Here is an 11,548-nt window from a genome sequence, read left to right as displayed (position 1 = left end):
GCCCGGCTAATTTTTGTATTTTTAGTAGAGACGGGTTTCAATGTGTTGGCCAGGCTGGTCTCAAACTCCTGACCTCAGGTGATCTGCCCACCTAGGCCTCCCAAAGTGCCGTGATTACAGGTGTGAGCCACCATGCCCGGACCTGAATGTTTTATACATTCTTTGTTTCTTACTTTCTCCCTTGCTGTTATCCTTTGTGATTTGATGAATTTTTAAATAGTGTTATGCTTCAATTTAATTTTCTTTTTAGTTGAAGGTACTACGGGTTTTTTCTTAGTGGTTTCCAGGAGGCTTACATAAAGTATCTTATAATTATACCAGTATTTTATGCTGATAATATATAACTTCATCTAGACACTGTACACTTAACAAAAACTACAATTTTACCTCTTCCTCCGCATTTATGTTATTGATGCCATAATTTATACTTTTTAATATTGTATACCCATTAACAAATTATTGTAGCTAATAATAGCTATAGTTATTTTTAATACTTTTGTCTTTTAACTTTTTTATATTTTTTATATTAGAGTTAATAGTGACTTAAGCACCAACATTACCATATTAGAGTATTCTGAATTTGACTATATGGTTACCTTTATAGGGACTTTTATATTCTCATATGTTTTCATGTGGTTAGTTAGCATCCTTTTAGGTTAACTTGAAGAACTCTCTTTAGCATTCCTTGTAAGGCAGGTTTACTGGTAATTAACTTCCTCAGCTTTTGTTTGTCTGGGAAAGTCTTTATCTCACCTTTGTTTCTAAAGGGCAGCATTTTTCTGTGTGTAAATTATTCCTGGATGACAATTATTTCATTTTAATAATTAAAGATATCATCCCACACTTTCTTAGCCTGCAAAGTTTTTTCTGAGACACTTGCTAATAGCCTTATGGAAGTTTCCTTGTGTGAGATGACTTTTTTTTTTTTCTTGCTGCTTTCAAAATTCTATCTTTGCCTTTGATTTTTGACAATTTTCTTATTATAATGTGCCTTATGAAGTTCTTTTTGAATTGACCCTGTATGGGGACATACGAGTTTCAGGAACCTGGATGTCCATAATTCTCCAAGATTTGGAAAAATTTTAGTTATGTTTTTTAAAATAAGCTTTCTGGTTTTTTTGTTGTTGTTTTTTTTTCCTTTTCTATACCTTCTGGAACTCTCATAATTTGAATATTGTTTACCTTGGTGGAGTCCCGTAATTCACATATGTTTCTCCATTGCTTTTCCTTTTTTTTTCTTTTTCACTTCTGAATGGATAGTTTCTAATGACTTGTCTTCAAGCTCAAAAATTTTTCTGCTTGATCAAGTCTGTTGTGGATGCTCTCTATTGCAATTCTCATTTCATTCACTATATTTTTCAGCTTCAGAATTTCTGTTTGGTTCTTTTTAATGATTTCTGTCTGTTGAACTTCTCATTTTGTTTGTATATTCTTTCATTATTATTTTTCCGATTTCATTGAGTTATCAGCTTATCTTCCCTTAGAGCTCACAGATCTTCCTTAAAACAATTATTTTGAATTATTTGTCCCGGAGATTTTAGATGTTCATCTTTGGGGTTTGTTACTACAAAATTATTGTGTCTTTTTGGTGTTGTCATCTTTCTTGATTTAAAACAATTTTTTGTTATAGTCTTGTGTTAATGTCTGTACATTTGATGGATCCAATTACCTCTTCCAGATTTTATGGACTAGTTTTGGTGGGGAAGGACCTTTATCTTTGGGTAGATAAGAAGGTGCCAGCTGGGTGGAGTGTGGCAGTTACAGTTCTGGGAAAGGCCCAGTGATATAGTATCTGTGCATCTCTGTCATCTCTGACGAGCATCATTGAGGATTTTAGGAGTCCTCAATGGCCAAGGCTCTGGGTATCTTCAGTAGCAGCAAGAGCTGTTGGTGTAATTGGTGGAAGGCTGCTAAGGACTTCCTGGTCTCTTTTTGCTGTTGTTTGCTTCTCATGGGGGATTTCATGGCTGATGGGATTCCTCTTGGTGCCAGGTCCAGCTCATAGATGGTATTGTGCTAGACAGCCCATTGTTTCACTTGCTAGCCCACAGTGGTGATAGCTTCATGTATGACATGCAAGTGCACACAGAACAGCCATGGAGCTGGGGTTAGGAGCATAGACACTTGTAGAATGACAGTGGTCATAGGGTCCAGGGCACAGGATAGCCAGCCCACAGTGGTTGTGGCTCCAGTGATTGAGATGGTGATAGAAACTGAACCAACCATGAAGTTGGAACTGGGAGAATAGGTATGCATGGAGAGACAGTGACTCTAGGGTCTGCGTTGCTGCTAAAGGAAAGTTAAGTGGCATCCTAGATTGTCTTAACTTAAAAGATTTTCAGGGGGACCCTGATTCAATTTTTTACCCAATAATCCCAGTGGCAAACAACTTAGTGATGGCTTCAGATGTGAGCTTTTTCAAGCTTGAGACTGGTTCTCCCTTTGATTGCTGAGAAAGTCCATTATTCATCATGACTAGAACTTTCAGCTGTTTTCAAGAAAATGTATAGGACATTCCAGAGATCATTAAATGCTAGCTTTCATGAGAGTTTCATTTGAATTCTGGTTGAATCCAATATTTCAAGGACCCTGGCTAAAATTTGAAAGCAAATTATGCAGGGAAAAATAAAATCTTATAAATAAGTTTTCTTTCCCCTTGCGTATTTATATTCATTGCATCCTTTTTCTTCATCTGCCTTTGTCCCACCATTGGTCTGAGAATGAGGACTTAACTCAAACAACTAGGGTGGTAAGAACTGAGTTTCGCATAGGTGTATTAAAAAAGGAAATGTTATGATTTATGTCTTAAAGTGAAGCAGCATATCTATATTCACTGCATCTTCTGCACCCTGCTGCCCTACCGCCAGCTGAATAATTGGTCTCTCTGTATATGACTTAACCCAGAACAGTCAGGTGACAAATTCTGCAATTTTACATGAGTGTATTAAAAGGGAAACCTTGTGATTTATATCTTTATATGTATAATGAAAACTAAGCATCTGGGTCAGCATACTGATATTTCTTGGAGAGAAATCATAGCAATATTTGGACTCATGAAGCATCAGTGACAATGATATTTTCCATATGGCTTGCAGAGATTGTCAAGCTTAGGTCAGGGCTTCTACTTACATCATATACAAATAAACAAAAGTATTCATTTTGAGCTCAGTATAAATGTTTTATTATTATATTGATTTCAGTAATTTGAGAGCAGTTATAATCAACATCTTCCCAGCCACATAATGGAATCATAATTATAAATGCAACTTTCTCTAAAAACAAAAGGAAGGGAAAATGTCTTCTCTTCCACCTATCAAATGTGAGTTTTGGATTATTTCCAAAAAAATATTCTGCACTCAAAAGTGATACTTTACTTATTTATTCAGCAACTGTTTATTGAATGTCTGCTGGGTTCCAGGTATGCCATGTGTTATTAATATAACTGTGCCAATGCCATCATATTTGTCTAGGGAGGAAAAAAAAATCTGTATCATTAATTATGCAGAAAACCTTTTGCTTACAGCTGTGGTAAATGCTTCCAAGGAAAAGTTTAGGTTATAAGGAGAGCATGTGGTGAGAGGCTGAGGAAGAAATATGACTTATTATGGCTGAAAAAAGGATCTAGTTATCAATCCCTAATGCCATCGAATACGGTAAGCATACCCTGTCCTGATGCCTCCCTTTGCTACTGACATACCAAAGGAAACTAAGGGAAATCTTTGCCTGAGGAAAGTGAGACAAGTACAGACAATGCATGGACATTAAAATCCCTCAGGACTTTTCAGTCAGAATGAAATGTTTCTTTTGGACTAGGTAATATGAATGCTATTTCTTAAAGTATGGTTCATGGACCACCTACACCCAAATCCTTTGGATGCTGGTTTAATATCCAGATTCTTAGACCTAGGTCAGCAGAATCTGAATGGGGGTGGCCTAGGGGTCAGCATTTTAAATAAGCTTCCCAGGTGATTCTAATGTGTTCTGCAATTTTAGAGCTTTTGCACTGATTTAGATTCTCATAAATATTAGACCCTCAAATGACCTCTTTGCCCCTTCATGTTTGTTCCTGAATCAGTTCTGGGATTGCTTCAAAGGAAATGCAAAGTAAAGCCATTGGTCAGACATTTGGAAGCAGCATGGAGCCAAGCTAATTCCACATGAAATTGAAATCCTCACAGTGTGAAACAGTGGAATGAGAAATAACGTGGAATCCAAAACTTATGTTTGAATTCTGGCTCTGTCATTCACTATGTATAGCCATGGAAAGTAATTTCTCTTCTATGATTCTGTTTGCTTGTTCATAAAATGATCAGCATTTTCCAATCTTCAGTCAGTTCGGTACTATCTTCAAAATAGTACCACCTGCACTGTTAGCAGTATTTTTTTAATAGTTACTTAAGTTTAATTTTAAAAGGAGCTTTATGTCATTATCATAAGTGGAAAATCAACATTACTTACCATAATTAGAAAATTTTAACTATGAAATATATAACAAACATTAAAAAAAAGTTTAATTCTGAAATTTTAAAATAACTTTATCTATTGCTAATGATATTGTTATCATACTTCTGGAAATAGTGAATTTAATGACATTTAAGATGATTTTATGTTTTATAGATCTAAGTATTTATTGGAGTGTAATGCAAAAGGTTATTTCATTATTTCTAGAGGGAAGGGTAATCCAAGTTTATGAAGAAATTTCTGAAAAATCGACGCTGGGTGATTATCAGACAAAAATTTCATAATAAAAGTTGTAGAAAAATAATGACTTTTCCTCTTCCTCTAAAAATGGCTTTTAAATGCAGCTCAAATATTTAATCAAATGCTTACATTGGGTATGTAGCATTTAAGCAGGAAACATTTTTCTTAATAACATCTGCTAACCCCATCTGTTTCTATTTTCAAATCTTTAAAACTAAATTGGAATTAGAAAAAAATTTTGTTTTAGCAGAAATAAAATTCCAAGTCTGTTCACAGTATACTCATTGTGCTTTCTTTAGGTTACTGGGTAGTGAGGATGGGGAAAGTTGGGAGGTAGGTGTTTGCAGTAATGAATCTGAGGGTGGTTCCTTCTAAAGGGATACTTCCTAATAATTTCAGATTGTACTGTTGGGTTTTATACTGACCCGTTCACACTGCTTATCTTAATGATGGGAAGGGGCAGCTTCCATAAGACTTGCCACAGCGATCATCACTAAAGGCATTTATTGTGGTTGAATACATGTTAACAAAATAATTGGTTAATTCAGTAGGAAAAAAAGGATAATCGAAACTAGCTATCGCAAACACTAATATTGTAAAGAGTAATAGCTAGTTTCGATTATCCTTTTTTTTCTGTGAGACTAATCTTGTCGACTAGCAGTATTGAAGTAAAGATGAACACAAACTCATCTCATTTTGATGTAGTGTTCTACCAGACAAAATGAAAAGACTGTCTCATCTACTGGAAAAAGGGCAGAACAACCTTGCCTATTTCAGAGACGTGTTATAAATATAAGCAAATGAATGGGTTGGATGTGTTTTTGAAAAGCTGTAAAAGGCAAAACCCAAATGATTTTTTTTATTTTTTTGAGACGGAGTCTGTCTGGCTCTGTCGCCCAGGCTGGAGTGCAGTGGCCGGATCTCAGCTCACTGCAAGCTCCGCTTCCCGGGTTCACGCTATTCTCCCGCCTCAGCCTCCCGAGTAGCTGGGACTACAGGCGCCTGCCACCTCGCCCAGCTAGTTTTTTGTATGTTTTTTAGTAGAGACGGGGTTTCACCGTGTTAGCCAGGATGGTCTCCATTTCCTGACCACGTGATCCGCCCGTCTCGGCCTCCCAAAGTGCTGGGATTACAGGCTTGAGCCACCGCGCCCGGCCGTGTTTTTTTTTTAATCCAAGGGCTCAACAAGAACTTTATAAAAATAGTTTTTTGTTTGTTTGTTTGTTTGTTTTTTCAGGAGATCTCAGTTACCTATAAAAATCTGATGAAATAATAATCCTTTGACTCAGAAAAACATGTGTGATACATATCACATGCATCAACACATAGTACATATAATTTCAAGGTGTTCATGAACTTTCTAAAGTCAAATGCCTGAGCCTAGAATCCCAAGAGAGAGCAAGATCCTCTGGTTTTATTACAATGATTACAGTCTGATACCAACATGGTAATACTGTAGCCTGATATTAACATTATAAACATGGAAAACAGTACTATCTACTGACATTAAATGAAAGAAAGAAGTCCTGTGACTTGATCAAGTTAGTTCATGTTCTAACTAAAGCTGGCAAAAGCTGATTCTCATCAGAGACATTGACTGATGGATTCATGTAACCAAACACTTGAGAACCTACTTACCGCTCAAGGTATAGTGATGTTTTATTTTACTTTCACTGACTTATTCTCTGGTGCTCTTCATTTTTTATGTAGATTAGAGTTTCTGGCCTACATCTTTTTCTTTCTCACTGAAGAATTTCTTTTAACATTCCTTGTAAGGCAGGTCTACTTGCCACAAATTCCCTCAATTTTTGTTTTAGAAAGTCTCTATTTCTTTTTCGTTGTTAAAGGATTGTTTCTCTGGGTTCAGAATTCTAGGTTGATGTTTTTCTTTTTCTCACACTTAAATATTTCACTTCTCTGTCTTCTTGCTTGTTTGTGTGCATGATTTCTGAAGATAAGTATAATGTAATTCTTATCCTTGCTTTTCTGTAGGTAGTTTTCTTCCCTCTGACTTCTAACAAGGTTTCTTCCTTTATTTTTGATTTTCAAACTTTGAATATAATATGCCTAGGTGTAGTTTTTGTTGCTATTGGGATTTATGTGGCTTGTTTTCTGAACTTCTTGGATTTCTGGTTTAGCATCTGATATTAATTTGGAGAAATTAGTCATTATTGCTTCAAATACTGCTTCTGTTCCTTTCTGTCTTTCTCCTCCTTCTCATATTCCTGTTACACATTACACCTTTTGTAGTTGTCCCACAGTTCCTGGATATTCTGTTCTGTTTATTTTTTTAAATAAGTTTTTTCTCTTTATTTTTCAGTTTGGGAAGTTTCTATTGTTATGTCCTCTAACCCAGATATTTTTTTTCCTCAGTCATGTCCAGTTTACTAATGAACCCATCAGAGGTGTTATACATTTCTGTTATAGTTGTTTTTATCTCCAGTATTTCTTTTTGATTCTGTGAATTTCCATCTCTCTCTTTACATTATCCGTCTGTGCTTGCATGCTGCCTACTTTTTTTCTATTACAAGGGCATATTAATCATAAAAGAACTCCTGGTCTTATAGTTCCAACATTTCTGCCGTAGATGACTCACCTCTTATTGAAGAGACTATCCTTTCCCCATGTATGTTCTTGGGGTCCTTGTCAAAGATTTGTTGACCTTATGTGTCTGGGTGTATTTCTGGACTTTGTGTTATGTTCTGTTATCGATGTGTCTGTTTTTATGCCAGTACCATACTGTTTTGATTACATAATTTTGTAATAGAGTGTGAAATCAGGAAGTGTGATATCTCCAGCTTTGTTTTTCTTATTCAAGATTGCGTTGGCTATTTAGGGTCTTTTGTTGCTACCTATGAATTTTAGGATTGTTTTTAGTGTTTGTGTCTTCTTTAATACTTATTTCTTTCATCAATGTCTTACAGTTTTAAGTATACAGATCTCTTACCTCTTTGGTTAAATTCATTCTTAAGTATTTTATTATTTTTAGTGCTGTTGTAAATAGGACTATCTTCTTAATTTATTTTTCAGATAGTTCATTATTAGTGTACAGAAATGTGACTAATTTTTTGTATGCTGATTTTGTATCCTGCAAATTTACTAAATTTGTTTATTAGTTGTAACAATTTTTATGTGAAGTCTTTAGGGTTTTCTATGTATAAGATCATCTCATTTACACAAGGAAACAATTTAACATTTTTCATCTTGTCTAAGTGTAGCCAACCTTGTTCTCTTTTGGTTACCATTTGCCTGTAATATTATTGTCGTCTTTTAACTTAAAGCCTGTATATGTCCTTGAAGGTAAATTGAGTCTCTTTTAGGTAACATATAGTTGGGTCCTGTTATTTAATTGATTCAGTAACTCTATGTATTTTGGAGTATTTAATCAATTTACACTTAAAGTAATTATTTATAGGTAAAAAACGACTGACATTTAAAAAATTGTTTTCTATTTGTAGTTATTTTTTCCTCTTTTTCTGTCTTCCTTTGTGACGTGTTGATTATCTATAGGTTTATGCTTAAATTCTAGAGGCTTTCTTTGTGGGTACCATGAGGCTTGCATTAAGTATTTTACAGGTATAACAGTTTATTTTAAACTGATAACAACTTCAATTACATATTAAAATTCTACAGTTTTACTTTACCCCTCACATTTCATGTTATTGATATGTTTTTTAAAAAATATTCTGCATCTATTAATAAATTATTATGGCTATAAGCATTTTTAATACTTTTATCTTTTAACTTTTACACTGGATTTAAAAATGACTTATGCACCACTATTTATAGTATTCAAATATTCCAAATTTGACAATATAGTTGCCTTTACCAGTGAATTTTGTACTTTTGTATGTTTTCATGTTGTTACTTAGTATCCTTTAATTTCACCTTGAAGATCTCCCTTTAGCATGTTTTGTAGTCTGGTCTAGTGGTGATGAATTTTCTCAGCTTTTGTTTGTCTAGGAATGTCATGTTTGCCTCTATTCACTTTATCTCTTCTTCATTTCTGAAGGACAGCTTTGATGGGTATGATATTCATGGTTGATATCTCCCCCACACCCCTGGCAGCCCCAACACTTTGAATATATCATCTCACTTTCTCCTGGCCTGTAAGATTTCTGCTAGGAGTGTGCTGATAGCTTTATGGAGTTTCTCTTGTAGGCTGTAGTTGCTGTTCTCTTGCTGATTTCAAGATTCTCTCTTTGTCTTTGATTTTTGACAATTTGATTATAATGTGTATTGGTGTAATCCTCTTTGAGCTAATGCTGCTTGAACCTCATCAATATGGATAGCCATATCCCTGCCAAGATTTGGGAAGTTTTCAGACATTATTTGTTTAAATAAGCTTTCTACTGCTCTTATTCTTCTCCTTCTTGGACTCCCATAATGCATATGTTTATTTGCTTGATGCTGTCCTTTAAGTCCCATATGCTCCTTTCCTTCTTTTTCATTCTTTTTTTTTCTGTTGTTGTTGTTCCTCTCATTGGCTATTTTCAGATGACTTGTCTTCAGGTTTCCTGATTCTTTGGCACTATTGAGTTAGCTGGTGAAGTTATCTGTTGCTTTTGCAACTCTGTCATTGTGTTCTTTAGTTCAGGATTTCTTTTTAAGTCTTTTTTATGGTTTCCATTTCTTTATTAGACATCTAATTTTGTACATGTATTTTATTCCTGATTTTGTTTAGTCTTCTATCCTGTCTTCTTGCATCTTGTCGAGCTTCTTTTAGATGATTACTTTGTGTTATTTATCAGAAAATTGATAGATCTTCATTTCTCTGGGGTTGAGTACTAAAACTTTAATTTCCTTTAGTGATAACATATTTGCCTCCATTCACTGTGGTTCATCTAGCCTTGTATTGGTGTCTGTGCATTTGAAGGAGCAAACGCCTTTTCCAATTTTTATAGACTGGTTTGTAAGGTTACCTTACAGACTGTTTGGCAGGTAAAGACCTTTTCCTGTTGGGTCCTTGCCCTGATGGGATTGCCTGTAGGATCACAGTTGTGTGGGATTGGGGTCAGTTTGCATGGCTGCTGATGGGTCTATCGTGGATTCAGTGATTGGTAGGCCTATTACCAGAGGTTGGTCAGATATGGATCCTGTCTGGTCCCTGGGTAGACTGGACTGCCTCCAGGACCTGGGCCAGTAAGATTGCAGCTGGGACAGGACTTACTTCAGGGTCTGCAACAGTTAGGTTTGTGGGCAGCTGGCATGCTATTTGGTTTACAGACAGACAGTTGAGGCTCCTGCCAGGCCCCTTGGATGGCTTTTACCAGTTTACTGGGTAAGTTTCTGGGTGGGTTCCTGGACAGGGTGGCTTGGAATCAAGTTATAGTACCGCTTCAGAGTCTGTATCTGAGAGTGTAGCCTGTATGTCTGCCTCCAGATGTACGGATATGTATGCCACTTGCTGGGCTCAGGGGAGCCATTTTCTAGGGCTGCTTCAGGATCTGCAGTCTGACTGAAGTTGGTAGACCTGCTTCTTGGGACATGAATGGGTATGTCTTTTGGCAGGTCCCTGCAGATGGGGACCATTCTTGGTCTGCAACTGAGAGGGGCTGGAGTCAAGTTGCAGGGTTGTTTCAAGATCTGCTGTGAGATTGAGGTGGGCAAGTCTTCCTCCAGGGGCATGGGTCCTGGTGGGTCACAAGACTGGAGCTGGGTCACAGGCTGCTTCGGTGTCCTCAGCTGACTGTGGTCAGCAGGCCTGTTATCTAAGGGATGGAGTGGGGAGTGTGACTTCTCTTGGGTCCCTTGGCAGATGGTACTGCTGGCAAGACCAATGCGGAACAGGTGTGTATCTAAGTCCGTAGGAAGATGGGGACTGTTTTGGGGTCTTTAGCTAGTACCATGGTCAGTGAGCCCTACACCTGGGTGTAGACTTGCCTTCTCAAAACAGCCCTCTTTGGTCTTGAGCTTCACTGGATTTCAAACCTCCTACCTGGTTCCCAAAGCTTCTACAAAGGCACTTTTGTCTGTTGATGGCTGCCAAATTATAGTTGCTGTGGAGGGATATGAGTGGGAAACCTCTTGCTTTATCATCTTGCTGACCAATCTTAGGCTGAACTTTGAAGGAAGAAGGGGAGTTTTCCAGGCATAAAGGGTGGTAGAGCAGGGTATTCCAGACAGCTGGAAAAAATGTGCAGAGACTCAGAGGTATGCTCCAAACCATAAAGTCCAACCAAATTACATTTTCATTGCAAGAAATTTTGGTTCACATCCCTCCTCAAAATGTTATTTAACATAAAGGAATATTTTTGTTTATAAAATACCTCTTGTTTCACAGTTTAAATTCCTGAAGAGCAATTACCCTCAGCATCACCCTGTTTTTCTATAGAATTTCTTTCTTTTTTTTTTGTTTTTGTTTTTGTTTAAATGCTTTATACCAATATTCGTTTGCTGGCCCTTTAATGGTTGACTGGGGAGAAAAGTAGAGACCAATGAAAATACTTTGTGACATGTAATTCTGGTAACCTGTGGAGTTATTTTGATGAACTAGCCAAGTAGCTAACATTCTCCAAGTCAAATCAGAGAAATGGAACAGAGAGTAAGAATCCATACTGCCAAATAGGGGTAAATTCTAATCCAACTTACATCAGGTCTATTATGGGTTTGGAGAGAAGTCAAATCTTTAGACAATTATATCCAGGAAACCTAATCATCTTCAGTTAGCACCAGGTGCTGTAGCCCATAATATGTCATGTCCTATATAACACTTCAGAAATTGTTTAACTGCATCCAAACCTTCTGTCTCTCTTTTCCAGGACAGAAATAATATTTGCGATACAGAAGGAAACAGCCAGGCCATGGGGTAGTGTAATGGAATGCTGTTTTTTTTTAGAGGCAAAAT

The sequence above is a fragment of the Mandrillus leucophaeus genome, unplaced genomic scaffold, assembly GCF_000951045.1.
Source record: "Mandrillus leucophaeus isolate KB7577 unplaced genomic scaffold, Mleu.le_1.0 Scaffold700, whole genome shotgun sequence".
Lineage (NCBI taxonomy): Eukaryota > Metazoa > Chordata > Mammalia > Primates > Cercopithecidae > Mandrillus > Mandrillus leucophaeus.
This window is presented reverse-complemented; position numbering follows the sequence as displayed.